This window comes from Callithrix jacchus, chromosome 2, assembly GCF_049354715.1.
Source record: "Callithrix jacchus isolate 240 chromosome 2, calJac240_pri, whole genome shotgun sequence".
Lineage (NCBI taxonomy): Eukaryota > Metazoa > Chordata > Mammalia > Primates > Cebidae > Callithrix > Callithrix jacchus.
In genome coordinates this window covers 130,609,959-130,625,567 of record NC_133503.1, presented here as the reverse complement: position 1 = coordinate 130,625,567, position 15,609 = coordinate 130,609,959, and the positions used below count along the sequence as shown (strand labels likewise).

The window sequence follows — 15,609 nt, the reverse complement described above, 5'->3', positions numbered from 1 at the left end:
TGCAATGAACATATACATGCATGTATCTTTATAATAGAATGATTTTTATTCCTTCAGGTATATACCTAGTAATGCAATTGCTGGATCATATAGTATTCCCGTTTCTAGATCTTTGAGGAATCACCCCACTGTCTTCCACAATAGTTGAACTAATCTACATTCCCACCAACAGTGTAAAGTGCAATAGTTGAACTAATCTACATTCCCACCAACAGTGTAAAGTGTTTCTTTTTCTTCACAACCTCACCAGTATCTGTTGTTTCTTGTTTTTTTTTTTTTTAGTAATAGCCATTCTGACTAGCATGAGATGGTATTGCATTGTGGTTTTGATTTGCATTTCTCTAATGATCAGTGATGTTGAGCTTTTTTGCATATGTTTGTTGGCTGCATGAATGTCTTCTTTTGAGAAGTGTCTACGGATGCCCTTTGCCCACATTTTAATGGAGTTTTTTTTTTTTTAACCATCAATTTATTTAAGTTCCTTGTAGATTCTGGATATTAGACCTTTGTCAGATGGATAGATTGCAAACATTTTCTCCCATTCTGGGTTGAAATTTTCTCCCATTATCTCCCATTAGGGGTTGTCTGTTAAAAATATGGAATGCTTCATGAATTTGCATGCCATCTTTGCCCAGGGGCCATGCTAATCTTTGTATTGTTCCAGTTTTTAGTATATATGCTGCCAAAGTGAGCATGGCAGCCCCATTTTATAGATGGAAATACTGAGGCTTGGAGTGGTTAATTTGCTTAAGGTAACACATGAAGCAAGTGGCAGAGCTAGAATTAAACCCAAATTGTGTTTTTTTTTTGTAGAAAACAAATGCCTTCAATTTACATAGCACCTCAAATTGAGAAGCCTCAAGTTACTAAATGATGGTAACAACCACTCTTTTGATGATCCACAGTCAATTCTGACTTGGTGAATGTAATATTTTCCACTAGTATGTGCCATTGAATTGCCTAGGAATTTCTATTTTAAGCTATCTGTTTAAGTGGTGAGTTACTGACTACTGCTCTTTTTTCTGTTTTTATTTTTACATATTGTTTTAGCCACTGATGCTAGACAACTTGAGAAATTTAGGTACTTACACAGACTGTTTTTCAAAAGAATATTTCTTACAGGATAACTAAATTTTTAAAATATGGGTTTTTAATGCATGTTTTTTGAGCTTGGACTAGTAAGCAACAATAGAATTAAATAGAATTAAAACATAAAGAGAATAGGCACATAAAGTATTACATCATTTCTGGTACTAATTTTTTTCCCAAAGTAATTAAATAAGTAAGATAGTATAGAAGTGTATTTAGATACTCTAATTAAAACTAATTTGGTCAGCCGGGTGTGGTGGCACACACCTATAATCCCAGCGCTCTGGGAGGCTGAGGCAGGAGGATCACTTGAGGTTAGGAGTTTGAGACAAGCCTAGCCAACATGGCAAAATCTATCAAAAATACAAAAAATTAGCTGGGAGGCTGAGGCAGGAGAATCGGTTGAACCTGGGAGGGGGAGGTTGCAGTGAGCAGAGATGGCGCCACTGTACTCCAGCCTTGGTGACAGAGTGAGACTCCATCTCAAAAAACAAACAAGCAAGCAAGCAAACAAACAAAACAAAAAGCAATTTGGGGCCCTGGCATGGTGGCTCCTGCCTGGAATAACAACAGATTGAAACTTTGGGGGGACCATTTGAAAGATTTAAAACTTTGGGAGGCCAAGGCAGGAGGATCACTTGAGTCCAGGAGTTTGAGACCAGCCGGGGCAACACAGACCCTGCCTCTATTTATCAAAACAAAACAAAACAAAACAAAACAAAACAATTTAGCATCCCATTCTTTGTAAGAATGATTTGGAATATAAAAAAGTATACTTCGTATTCTCATAATGGAAGTAAAAATATTCTTATTCAATCGGTTTCTGTTTATAGAATATATAGCAAATATACTCCATTGGCAAGTCTGTGGGGAAACAGGCTGTTTAATATATTAATAAATTCACTTTTCCTTTTGACCTAGTAATTCCACTTCTGAGAATTTATACTACAGATATATCTATATACATAAGGAATGAAACAATATAAAATTTTTCATTGCATTTTTTTAGGAGAAAAATACTGGAAACGATACAACTATTCAACAGCAGGAGACTGATTAAATAAATTATGGGTTATCCACCCATAGAATGGAGTACAACACAACTATGAAAAGAGTGAAGAAAATAAACAGTATGAAGGTTCATCAAAAAACAAAATAAAACTACCATGTGACCCAGCAATCCCATTTCTGGGTATGTATCTGAAGGAATTGAAATTAGTATCTCGAAGAAATATCTGGACTCCCAAATTCATGCAGCATTATTCACAATAGCCAGCAAAAAGGATCCTGGGGGAAAGAAGACAGGATTGGCTATTCTAGAGGCAGCACTCAGTCACAAGAAGTTATGCAGTCTTCCCCAGATGTATCTAAAAATAGGATAGTATAAAAACAAACCCATCTGTTTAGTAATGAGTATATTTTATAGCTAATTAAAGTCCAGAAAAAAAAATATATATATATTTTGAGACAAAGTCTCACTCTGTCACTAGGCTGGAGTGTGGTGGTGTGATCCCTGCTCACTGCAACTTCCGTTTTCCGGTTTCAAGCAATTCTCCTGTCTCAGCTTCCCGAGTAGCTGGGACTACAGGCATGCACCACCACGCCCCGGTAATTTTTTGTACTTTTAGTAGAGACGGGTTTTCACCATGTTGGCCAGGATGGTCTCAATCTCTTGACCTCGTGATCCGCCTGCCTCGGCCTCCCAAAGTGCTGGGATTACAGGTGCGAGCCACCGCGCCCGGCCTAGAAAATAATTTTATAATTAGTTCCACATGAAAACATTTGAAACTTTAAAAAAACCTGGCCTAATATGATGAACAGAATCTTTCTATTAAATGGCTGAAATTAGAATTTGTTGGGAAAGCAAAAATTTATTGTGGATTGTTAAAATGAGTATTTAAAAAAAGGATTATTTTTACCCCATTTTTTTGTGAGTTAATCAGAATTAAGTTCTACATACTTTCACTTTGCTTTGGGATAAGCAAAGAAAATTAACTTAAAATTTTTAAATTTAATTTTGAATTATAATTGACATATAATAATTGTACATATTACAGGGTAGTGTGATTCAATATATGCAGACATTGTATAATGACCAAATCAGTGTAATTTTATTTAACTTCTGATTATCTTTGTTATTATAAGGGATCAGGGGCACAGATATTTTTAGAACACTAGACCATCTAAGAAATCTTTTCTCTTTGCCTTGAAATGTGTATTTAGATTATGGGTTTCTTTTTATTGGAGAGGTTTACAGAGTGCTTGTGTTTTACTTGACAATATACTATTATTTATTTGTTATTTCTTAACACATGGCAGCCAAGGCTGGAAGGAATTGGCAACAGTGAATCCAGGCAGCTGGGAGAAACCAGTGTGGAATATTAATTTGTCACAGAAAAATCCACAAGCTACAAATCTATGTGTACATATGCAAGCTACTTGTGTATATATGCAAGTGTTACCTGTGAAATTAGGCCAAATTTCTTCTGAGGACTTGTAACTACTGAAGATAAATGTCACTGTTCAAGGGTTTGACGGTGAAAGGAGGAAGATAGGGTCCTATTTTATTTTCTATTTAAAATAGAATTGGTTCTTTCTCATTTGTAGTTAATTCCCATTTGATATGTTAGCCTTGGCATATCTTTGGTTTATGCTTGTTTTTCTAGTTTCTTTGGACATGAAGCTTGAAAATAACATATAAACTTGTGTGCATGCCTTTGTGTTTCTGGGCAAATAGGGCATTAGGATGCCTTTTGGATTTAAAGCTTGTAGTGGCTGGGACCTGCTTCCATTATAACTCCTGTTACAGGGGTCTCTTCTCTCAGGAAGCAGCTTCCTCCATTCAAAACAGAGGTTCAATAATTAGGAAAAGCAACGACTACTTCAGTTCTCCATTTTCTGTAGAATAAATGAAAGTACCTGTTCTGTATGAACTTCACTGTGGTACTCAAAGATATTAAAATGTATGATTAATTTTAGATGATAGAATTAACTCATTAAATAGATTTTGTTTCCATGGTTCAAGTGTACAAATGGTAGTTGGAATGATGTTTACAACCATGTACAATTACTGATCTAAGACACAATTGGTTCTCTGTCTGTACTTAACATTTCCTAAATTCATGTGTCTTTCATGTGATCCTGAAATTGCTATGTAAGCGTATAATAAAACCTACTGTGCTTGTTAAAATCAAAAGGATAAGCAAATGTGGATTAACATAATGATAGGCATGGAGTGAGTTGGGAAAGTGGATTAGAGCAGTGGAAAGCACTTGTGGCACCCAGATGAAAGTGTGCAGCTGCACCTCACCATCTACTAGCTATGCAATCCTGTTAGTCAACGGGTCAGAGCCTTAGCTTTCTCCTTTTGGAAACAGGGAGTAGTAACTACCTTGCAGGTGAGGATTCCAGAAAATATTTTTGTAGTGTCTAGCTCCGTACCAACACTTGATAGACATTCACTAAAATCACTGCCATTTCTGGTCTTGAGAAGTAAATACTTAGGGTAGGTTTCTATAAATATTTCACTTTTATAAAAGGTAGAGATTTTTATTTTACACTTTCAGGGTAGATATGAAAGCAAACAAGTATTAAGAATGCAGGGCTGGACGCAGTGGCTCACACCGGGCGTGGTGGCTCAACCGGTAATCCCAGCACTTTGGGAGTCCGAAGCTGGTGGATCATGAGGCCAAGAGATCGAGACCATCATGGCCAAGATGGTGAAACCCCCTCTCTACTAAAAAATTATCTGGGCGTGGTGGCACATGACTGTAGTCTCAGCTACTCAGGAGGCTGAGGCAGGAGAATCGCTTGAACCCAGGAGGCAGAGGTTGTAGTGAGCCGAGATCACACCACTGCATTCCAGCTTGGTGATAGAGTGAGACTTTGTCTCAAAAAAAAAAAAAAAAAAGCATTGAGGGGGAGTCTGGTCAAAAGCATAGAACTAAGGGCAGGTATTAGCAGCATGTGGCAGGAATTTGAAAGGTGGCAGTATCATTCAAGGTCCAGGAATGTAGAACCAACGTATCTTCATAGAAGAAATTCAACGCGGGGACTTGGTCACAAAAGCGATGGGAGACCTAAGAGGAATCAGAAGTCAGAGAGGCAACAAAGGGTTTGCAAACGTCAGGAAACTGCTATTGCTCCCAAGGTGGGAGAAACATAGGGAGGAAGTGGTAGAAGCAGAGCTTAGGAATCCTGGAGAGAGTTGGAACCATGGCAAAGGCTCAAGCCCTGCCTGAGATTCCACACAAAGCAGAGAGAGAAAGGAGGAAAAACACCCTGGCTTTGCCACTTCCTGCCCTCTGATCTCCAGTCATTGCCTCCCCACTGGTCAATTCTAACTAGAAACCAGTTATCAAAGAGAAACTGGTTTGGAAATGTAGTTTGCAGAGGTCAGTGCCCTGCAATCCAGAGCAGAGTAAAGGAAGGACAGAGAATGGATGGGAGAACAAATGGACAAATGACCAGCACAGTGGCATTCAGTTATTTTCTGAGGAATTGTTTGTGTGGCTTGGGAAAGAATTCCAAGACACGTGGTTTACCGCTTTTGCATGTTTCGTATCTTCACCATCAGTGCCTTCCCTTCCAGGATTCTGCACAGGGCAAGTCTAGGAGTTGAGATCCAAAACTGCGATTAGATAGGAAGCAGGTTCATAGGTACGTACCACAAGTTAAGTTAGAGTATCTCTTCAAGTCCAAAAAAAGGAAACTATGGCAGGAAGGCACAAAATGGCTTATTATTCTAAGCAGATAAAATATATTCTTCATTGGCAACAGATGGATAATCAATGTCAGTGGAACAGTCCACAATAGACTAGAGACGATGGTGACTGGAACCAGGGGGTGAGAAGCTGATACATTTTGAGGTTGGAGCTAAGGGGATTTGTTGATTGATCAGGTGCAAGTGTGAGGGGAAAAAAAAGAGTGGAGGATGATGCCGGAGTTCATGCTGAGCAACCAGAAGGCATCATTTATTAAGATGAGCAAACTGCAAGGGAGAAGGTTTGAGGAGAATAGCAAGAATTTGGTTTTTGATATGCTAAATTTTAAAACATTTTGTTCTTGAAGGATCCTTTTCAAAACTGCCGTTTTTTTTTTTTTTAAATGTAATGCAGGAGGCACACTACTGAAACCAGGGAATTATTATATTATTATTATTTTTGAGACAGAGTCTCGCTCTGTCGCCAGGCGCCAGGGTGGAGTGCAGTGGCACAGTCTTGGCTCACTGCAACCTCTGCCTCCCGGGTTCAAGCAATTCTCCTGCCTCAGCCTCCTGAGTAGCTGGAACTACAGGCACGTGCCACCACACCCAGCTAATTTTTCTATTTTAGTAGAGATGGGTTTCACCATGTTGGCCAGGATGGTCTCAATCTCTTGACCTCATGATGCACCTGCCTCGGCCTCCCAAAGTGCTGGGATTACAGGCATGAGCCACCGCTCCTGGCAGAAACCAGGGAATTATTAAGTGAAAGTCTCTATGTCCAAATGTGGAACCCCATCTTTCTTCCTTTCTTTGATTCTGAGAAAGCTCGCAGACAAGATTTACCCATTCACTGTACCACAACCCTTCCCTCAACCACAAGAGATTTGGGTACTTTTGGGTACTTACTACTCTTAGGGAAAATTGATTCACTCAAGAAAAAATTCCTTGCTGGGTCTGGTGGCTCACACCTGTAATCCCAGCACTTTGGGAGACCGAGGCAGGTGGATCACAAGGTCAGGAGTTCGAGACCAGCCTGGTCAATGTGGTGAAACCCAGTCTCTCCTAAAAATACAAAAATTGGCTGGGCCCAGCTTGGGTGACAGAGCAAGACTCTGTTAAAAAAAAAAAGAAAGAAAAAGAAAAAATTCCTATAGTTACCAATGATTAGGGATTTCCCACAGGATTATCTGAGTCAGTAATCACTCCATAGTCATTCCCCACAAATTCACGAGCTCCACCCATGCACACTTCCAAGCATACTTTAATTCCACATTGTATATGTGAATGGACAGGCAAAAACCAGACTTAGCCTGGGCTCAGTGTTCCACCCTGGGAGATATAGAGGCCAGGATCCCACACCCACTCATCCTCAGAACTTGGTCAATAATTATTATCCTGAGCTTATCTCTGACACCTGGTAAACACTATCTCAACAACAGTGGGAACTTCTGAAGAAGAGTAAAGGAGTTGATATAATTGAAGACGTTCTCCAAATTTCCTGTGACAAGCAATTGACAAAGAAAAAGAACCAGGCACTAAAACTGGCACAAATGGATGAAATGTGTAAAAAGAAAATCAGAACAGATAAATTGGAGGTGCCTTAAAGGGGTGTAAAAATATTTTTCTAATAAAGATGATTAAATACAATGTTTTCTCATCAAACAAGTATATTTATTTCAGCCATGCTCAGTTTAAACATTGTAATAAAAAAACAGTATAGACTGTTTCACTTACAATTGTGATCCATTCAACCATTTAGCATCTCTGAATAAAATAACAAAGGAGGTTATTGGAGGCAGAGCTGTCAATGGTCTATTGTAATAATGAAATCCTCTTTTCACGTAGAAAGTAGAATCACTTCTTTATACTCTACTGTCTCATGTAAACAATATCAGATTTAGTTGGGGTTGCGGGGAGTGAAAGCTGCATATAATTAAAGGAGAACTCCCTAGAAAGAATTAATATTGACTGTTGATGAAACACACCGTTGAATTTATTTATCTGATTTACTTAGCCAATGCTACATGTGTGAAATTCTGGAGGGAACATTTAAGGGTTAGATAAAATGATTTTGGCTTAAAAAATTTTACAAACTATTCCCATGAAAAGTGCAATAGTACAAGACAGATGGTAGAGAGAGGGAGTATGTGGAAACTGTCTGTGCTCCATGCTCAATTTTTTTTTTTCCATGCTCAGTTTTTTTTTTTTGTAAACCTAAAACTGCTTTAAAGCATAGTCTATTAATTTTTAGGATTTTATTTAATAAAATAGCCCATTTTGGATACTTATAGCTTTATTAGCCTACCAAAATTTTACAGCAATTTGAGCTTTTTTGCATTGCTTTTTCTTTCTTTTCCTTCCTTCCTACCTTCCTTTCTTTTTCCTGTCCTTTCCTTTCCTTTCTTTCAAGATGGAGTCTCACTCTGTAGCCCAATTCAGGCTTTTTTGTATTGCATTGCATTTTCTTTCTTTCCTTCTTTTCTTTTTTCCTTCTTTCTTTCCTTTTCCTTCCTTCCTTCCCCCCTCCCTCCCTTCCTCCCTTCCTTCCTTTCTTTTTTCCTTCCTTCCTTCCCTTTCTTTATTTTGTTTGAGATGAAGTCTCACTCTGTAGCCCAATTTCAGCTTTTTCTTTCCTTTCCTTTCCTTTCTTTCTTTTTTTTTTTAGACAGGCTTGCTCTGTTGCCCAGGCTGGAGTGCAGTAACACGATCTCGCTCACTGCAACCTCTGCCTCCCAGGTTCAAGTGATTCTTCTGCCTCAGCCTCCTGAGTAGCTGGGACTACAGGCGTGTGCCAGTATGCCTGGCTAATTTTTTTGTATTTTTAGTAGAGACAGGGGTTCACCGTGTTTACCTGGATGGTCTCGATCTCCTGACCTTGTAATCCACCCGCCTCGGCCTTCCAAAGTGCTGGGATTATGGGTGTCAGCAACTGTGCCTGGCCTTTTTATTTTATCTTACAGAATTCATGATGTGTAAATTAGTAATGCCAATCAAATAATAATTTAAATCTGGTCAGGTGTGGTGGCTCACACCTGTGTAATCCTAGCACTTTGGGAGGCTGAGGCAGTGGATTGCCTGAGCTCAGGAGTTCGAGAGGAACCTGGGAAACACGGTGAAACTCTGTCTCTACTAAAATACAAAAAATTAGTGGGGCGTGGGTGCACCTGTAATCCCAGCTCCTCAGGAGGCTGAGGCAGGAGAATAGCTTGAACCTGGGAGGCGGAGGTTGCAGTGAGTGGAGATTGCTTATTGCACTCCAGCCTGGGCAAGAGAGGGAGACTCTGTCTCAAAATAAATAAATAAAATAAAATCTATGCATTTTCATTTTCAAGAAAGATTAAATTGAAGTTTAGAATATATTTAAATGTTTGTTGTTACCGTATTCAAATTCTGATTTGATAATTCTAAATATCTTATTAAAATTTGTTAAACCTTAAACCCTAATTCTGATATTTCTTATGTGTTTACAATAATTGTCTGGAATAATACTTTTCCTTTAACATTAAAAAAAAAGAGGCCAGGTGCAGTGGCTCATGACTGTAATTCCAGCACTTTGGGAGGCTGAGGCAGGCAGATCACGAGATCAGGAGATCAAGACCATCTTAGACAACATGGAGAAAACTCAACTCTTCTATAAATACAAAAATTAGCTGGGCATGGTGGCTTGGGCCTGTAGTCCCAGCTACTGTGGAGGCTGAGGCAGGAGAACCGCTTGAACCCAGGAGGCGGAGGTTATAGTGAGACAAGATCGGGCCTCTGTACTCCAGCCTGGGTAACAGAGTGAGAGTCTATCTAAAAAAAAAAAGGATGCATGACACAGTAGAAGGTATCTCTTTCCTTATGTTTTTGTAGCTTATTCTAAAAGAGAGCTAGCTGGCCTCTATATGTTTACATACAGTGAAATAGAAAATCAGCCATGAAAGAAGGTAAAAAGTGATGATAAAGGCTGTGAACTTAGTGTCGTTGACCATTTGATTGTCTCTTCATTTCCTGGTAGCTAGGAGCAAACCAAATCAGAGTAGATTTCAGAAAGGAAGAAGCATACTTATTCCTCAAAACATGCATCATTCTTTCTGGCATTAAATTCTAATAGTAATTTCTGACAAGGGTTTACAAGAGACCATTGAGCAAAAAATGACCTTCAGTGACTGTTTAATAATGAAAACATGATCAAGTTTTATATGACTTTCTCTTATGACTTTGGTAAAAGTTGAGGGTATAACAATAAATCTTAATTCAGTACTGGTGATTTGATTTTTTTTTTTTTTTTGAGATGGAGTCTTACTCTCTTGCCGAGGCTTGAGTGCTGTGGCAAGATCTCGGCTCACTGCAACCTCTGCCTCCCAGGTTCAAGCGATTCTCATGCCTCAGCCCCTCGAGTAGATGCGATTACAGGTGCCTGCCACCATGTATAGCTAATTTTTTGTATTTTTTAGTAGAGATAGCTGCCTAGGTTGGTCTGGAACTCTTGACTTCAAGTGATCTGCCTACTTCAGCCTCCCAAAGTGCTGGGATTACAGCCATGAACCACCACATCAGGCTGAAATATAATTTAACCCAAAGAAGTTACTTAGAATACCAAGGAAGACTATGGAAAATATTACCCAAGATGACTCCTCAAGACCTACTTCTTTCATCTGAGCTTTTGATATAAAAAAAAAAAAGCTCTTTCCTAAAATTCTTGGTTTTTCCTTTACCTTGTACTACCTGTCTTACCCTTACTAAAAGTTTCCAATTTAGTGATAAATTAATATTAGTTCATTCCTAGCTACTTTTCAGGGGTGATCAGATTTTATGGGGCCTGAAGCTGAAATAACTTAGAAGGTTTTATTTTAAAAATAAAGTCTGGGCCAGGCACAGTGGCTCCCACGTGTAATACCAGCACTTTGGGAGGCTGAGGCAGGGAGATGACTTGAGATCAGGATTTCAAGACCAGCCTGGTCAACATGGTGACCCCGTGTCTCCTAAAAATACAAAAATTAACCTGGAATGTTTGTGCATGCCTGTAGTCCCAGCTATTGGGGAGGCTGACACAGGAGAATTGCTTGGACCCAGGAGGTGGAGGTTGCAGTGAGCCAAGATTGTGCCACTGCATTTCAACATGGGCGACAGAGTGAGACTCGTCTCAAAATAAATAAATAAATAAAACAAAATAGAAAATAAAGTCTGAGGAAGACTCAAGAATGTTGGTATTCTGTGTAGCTGATGAAGGCAGAGCCAGGAGCTTTGGAATACAGATGGGGTCTGATTGAGTGGTGGGGTAGGATAGAAGACCCTGTGTCTGCATGTGAGTAGGTATCAGTATGCAAAGTCAGGGATTTTCCTTAAGAGGTAGATTTGGATTTCCTCTAGCATTTGCATAACTCCTGACTTGCTATCTCAGTGTTCCACTCCAGAATATCCACAGCAATCATTTTGGTACCCCAAAAAATTTCAAAACAAATGTAGGCAAACTTTAGTAATGTTCCATGGACGATAAAACTCTGAAAGGAATAGTTCAAAAATACTTTAGTCTTATTAAGGTATTTGAGGTATATTTGAATTATTAAGCTCAATTTTACTCTCTCTTGTTATTACATCCTCACCATTACAATTGCCCCATGATGGGTGGAGTAGACTTTTTCATCCCTTAACTTGGGCTTACCCATATGACTTACTTTGGCCAATGAATGCCAAGGGACTTGTAAGCAAAGGCTTGAAATGAGCGTTTGGGCTTCCCCTCTTGCTCAGCTGTCTTTTGCCATGAGAATAATATGCTGCTGGTCCAAGGAAAAGAAGAAATCTGTGGGGCAGCCTGGTTTGGTGGCACATGCCTGTAGTGTCAGCTACTGGAGAGGCTGAGGCAGGAGGATTGCTTGAGTCCAGCAGTTCAAGGTGGTAGTGCATGATGATAGTGCCTGTGAATAGGTACTGTGCTTTAGCATAGGCAACATAGCAAGACTCTGGAAAGAGGAAGGAAGGAAGGAAGGAGGGAGGGCGGGAAGGAAGGAAGGAGGGAAGGAGGGAGGGAGGGAAGGAAGGAGGGAGGGAGGGAAGGAGGGAGGGAGGGAAGGAAGGAGGGAGGGAAGGAAGGAGGGAGGGAAGGAAGGAGGGAGGGAAGGAGGGGAGGGAAGGAAGGAAGGGAGGGAGGGAAGAAGGGAAGGAGGGAAGGAGGGAAGGAGGAAAGGAGGGAAGGAAGGAAGGGAGGGAGGGAGGGAAGAGAAAGAAAGAAAAAGAGATTTATGGGTTAGACTTGGACCCAACCTACAGCTTGGAACCAAGCCCAGCTGGGTCCAACCTAGGTCAGCTTGAACCACAGCAGAACCTAAGATGGGTGAGCAAGAAACAAATGCTGATTGTTGTAATTCACTGAGTTTTGCAGTGTTTTATATGGAACATTATTATTGTAATAGCTGACTAATATCATATCCATAAAGTCTAGAAAACAATTCATCTATGTAAATATTTTTCCATTTCAAACAGTTTTCACCGTCTCTTTACAGATTTCAAGACTTTGGTTATGACAATTTTGAGAAATGCTATAAAGTAGGTTATTTTAAATGTTTCCTTTTCAGACGGTAGAAATAGGTACATAGATTTTTTTTTTTTAAGACAGAGGAAATTGATACCTAGATGACTATTCACTGTTGATTTGAGTACCAGGTTGTGTGATTATTTTTCTAACCATAGTTTCTTATGCAAGAAATAAAATAAGAATATGTGCCTCCTAATTATATTATATTTAAGGATTAGGTGAATTAGAGGGAGGGCATTGCTTAAGTCTACCACTTTCATAGCATCCAAAGGAAAAAATATTTCTGAATGTTTTTTCCTTTTAAATAAAAATATCTACTATTATAACAAGATGTGCCTTCTATGACAATTAAGTAATTCAAAGATCAACCAGCATATGTGTTTGAGAGTGTGAGATATTGAACTAGCATTTATGGAGCACTTCCCATATGCCAGGCTCTAAAGTAGATAAGGAAAATAAATATCAGAAAAGACCAGTCACCCTGTGGAGAAAAAAGTCAAGAATCAAAGCCAGGTCTTTCTGCTTCTGAAGCAAAGATTCCAGATAAAGTTTCATAGCCTGTATTTAACATCATGATTAACCCACTCTGACACATTTTTTATGGTCTGTACAATTTTTTTTTTTTTTTGAGACAGAGTTTCGCTCTTGTTACTCAGGCTGGAGTGCAATGGTGCGATCTTGGTTCACCGCAACCTCTGCCTCCTGGGTTCAGGCAATTCTCCTGCCTCAGCCTCCTGAGTAGCTGGGGTTACAGGCACACGCCAATGCCCAGCCAAATTTTTTTTTTTGTATTTTTAGTAGAGACAGGGTTTCACCATGTTGACCAGGATGGTCTCGATCTCTTGACCTTGTGATCCACCCGCCTCGGCCTCCCAAAGTGCTGGGATTACAGGCTTGAGGCACCGCGCCCGGCCACTGTCTGTACAATTTTTTAAAAAATAATTTAAACAGTATTTTAAAACCAGCTGATCAGGTGACTGCATAAAGAAATCCAGATTTCTGACTTCTGTTAATAAACTGAAAAAGGTGACAACTCTGGGACTGGTCTGACACCTGTCACTCAAGCTAAGTCACAGAGGGTCCTTTCTGTAGGACCCAAGTCTTTTTAGTTGGAGGTTTTCTTGCTCCTATTACCTAATGGTGCCCACAGGCTGGCTTCATACGTGTGGGACATGGGCAGTTCTACTGGGCCCCATGCTTAGAAGAGCCTTGTGCTTGGTTTAATGTTCTGCTATCACTATCTTGAGATTTATTAAAATCCTTGATCAAGGAGTCACAAATTTTTATTTGCACTAGGTCCTGCCAATAGGCATTTGCATTTTCAAGCTCTTTCCTAAAATTCTTGATTTTTCCTTTACCTTGTGCTACCTGTCTTACCTCTACTAAAAGTTTCCAATTTAGCAATGAATTAATATTAGTTCATTCCTAGCTATTTTTCAGGGGTGATCAGATTTTATGGGGCCTGAAGCTGAAATGACTTAGAAGCTTTTATTTTAAAAATATATAATTGTAAGCATGAATATTTATTTAAAATAATAAAAGAAGTCTGGAGTGGTGGATTACACCTGTAATCCCAATACTTTGGGAGGCCGAGGCAGGAGGATCACCAGGAGTTCAAGAGCAGCCCTGTCAACATAGCAAACCCTGTCACTACAGAAAAGTTAAAAAAAATTAGCCTGGCATGGAGACACATGCCTGTAGTCCTAGCTACTCAGGAGGCTGAGGTGGGAGGATGGCTTGAGCCAGGGAGGTTGAGGCTGCAGTGAGTTCTGATTGCACCACCACACTCCAGCCTGGGTAACAGAGCAAGAATTCATCTCAAAAAAAAAAAAAAGATGTTGTCTTTTGTTTCTTTTTTTAAATTTTTTTTCCATCTTATAAAATGTATTCATGTAAGCATTCAGATATTTTTAGTTGGGAAAGATGATATGCAGAATCCAGCAGTGGCACGATTCCAAACAATGTCAGATGGGAGCGCTTCATGGGGAGAAACTGAAGATAATAATTTAAAGCTTCATGAGGCAAGATATGTTCCAATTTAAAACACTAAGAAATAGTACCATTGGTTTCTTTTTTTAATTCTCAATGAAATTAGCTGGGTGTAGTGGTGCACACCTGCAATCCCAGCTACTCATGAGGCTGAAGCAGGAGAATTACTTGAACCTGGGAGGTGGAGGTTGCAGTGAGTTGAGATTGTGCCACTGTACTCCAGCCTGGGTGACAGAGCGAGACTCCATCTCTAAAGAAATAAATAAATAATCAGTGATATGTAGAAAATGTGTCTGGGAAACAGTAGACACCTAATTATTTATATTGAAAGTTTAAGGGATAAAAGATTAAAATTGGCTGGGCACGGTGGCTCAGGCCTGTAATCCCAGCACTTTGGGAGGCCGAGGCGGGTGGATCACAAGGTCAAGAGATCGAGACCATCCTGGTCAACATGGTGAAACACTGTCTCTACTAAAAATAAAAAAACTTAGCTGGGCATGGTGGCGTGTGCCTGTAATCCCAGCTACTCGGGAGGCTGAGGCAGGAGAATTGCCTGATCCTGGGAGGCAGAGGTTGCGGTGAGCCGAGATCGGGCCATTGCACTCCAGCCTGGGTAACAAGAGCGAAACTCCGTCTCAAAGAAAAAAAAAGATTAAAATTGCAATTATAGGCTATAATAATAGCTTTACTAACTTTTTTTCTCAATATGGTTATACGGTTTACTGATAAACTCACACATTTTAAACTTTCTGTGCATAAATTTCTGTAGCTAATAAAGACAAGTTAGTCACTTGCTCAGGCATGAAAAGAAAGAAAACATACTGCAACACAGAATAAAGACATTGTTCAAGGAAAATTTTTTATTCAAAAACCACTGTCATAAAACTTCAAAATGCTATGTTTTACATGATCTTATTTGTTTAAATTCCCAAATTTTTACTTCCAAGGGTTGCATTGGTTTAATACAAAATCCCTTATGTCGAACTGCACAAAAATGTCTGTTAAAATCCCATCTTTTGTCATCAGGAGTTGGCTACTTTGACAAAAATCCAGGTCATATCAGAATTAAAGATGTTTATGTTGAGTCCTTTAGAAAAGACTGAATGTCAACATAATTTGGGAAGTTGCCTGTTTTCTGGGTATTTCTAATTTTCAGGATTAGCTTATGTAATCAAACCTCAAGAAAAAACACTCTACAAAAGATATGTTGGTATTGAGCATAGAAATGTTTTGTTTGCAGGCTGGGTGCAGTGGCTCATGCCTATAATCCCAGCACTTTGGGAGGCTGAGGCAGAAGGATCGTTTGAGGTCA

The 15,609-nt window shown here is 39.5% G+C and overlaps 1 protein-coding gene and 1 non-coding gene across 3 annotated transcripts in view; one reads left to right on the top strand and one right to left on the bottom strand.

The window, feature by feature from the left end:
- SPZ1 (spermatogenic leucine zipper 1) overlaps positions 1-2,269 on the top strand; it is a 34,692-nt gene extending 32,423 nt beyond the window's left edge. For both annotated transcript variants that reach the window (XR_013532261.1, XR_013532260.1), the window contains one exon: positions 2,099-2,269. The gene's annotated coding sequence lies outside the window, so the exon portion shown is untranslated. The remainder of the gene's footprint in view (positions 1-2,098) is intronic.
- Positions 591-695, bottom strand: LOC118151856 (U6 spliceosomal RNA). Its single transcript, XR_004740261.1, has one exon. It is a non-coding gene; the product is annotated as a U6 spliceosomal RNA (small nuclear RNA).
- Positions 2,270-15,609: the final 13,340 nt, after the last annotated feature.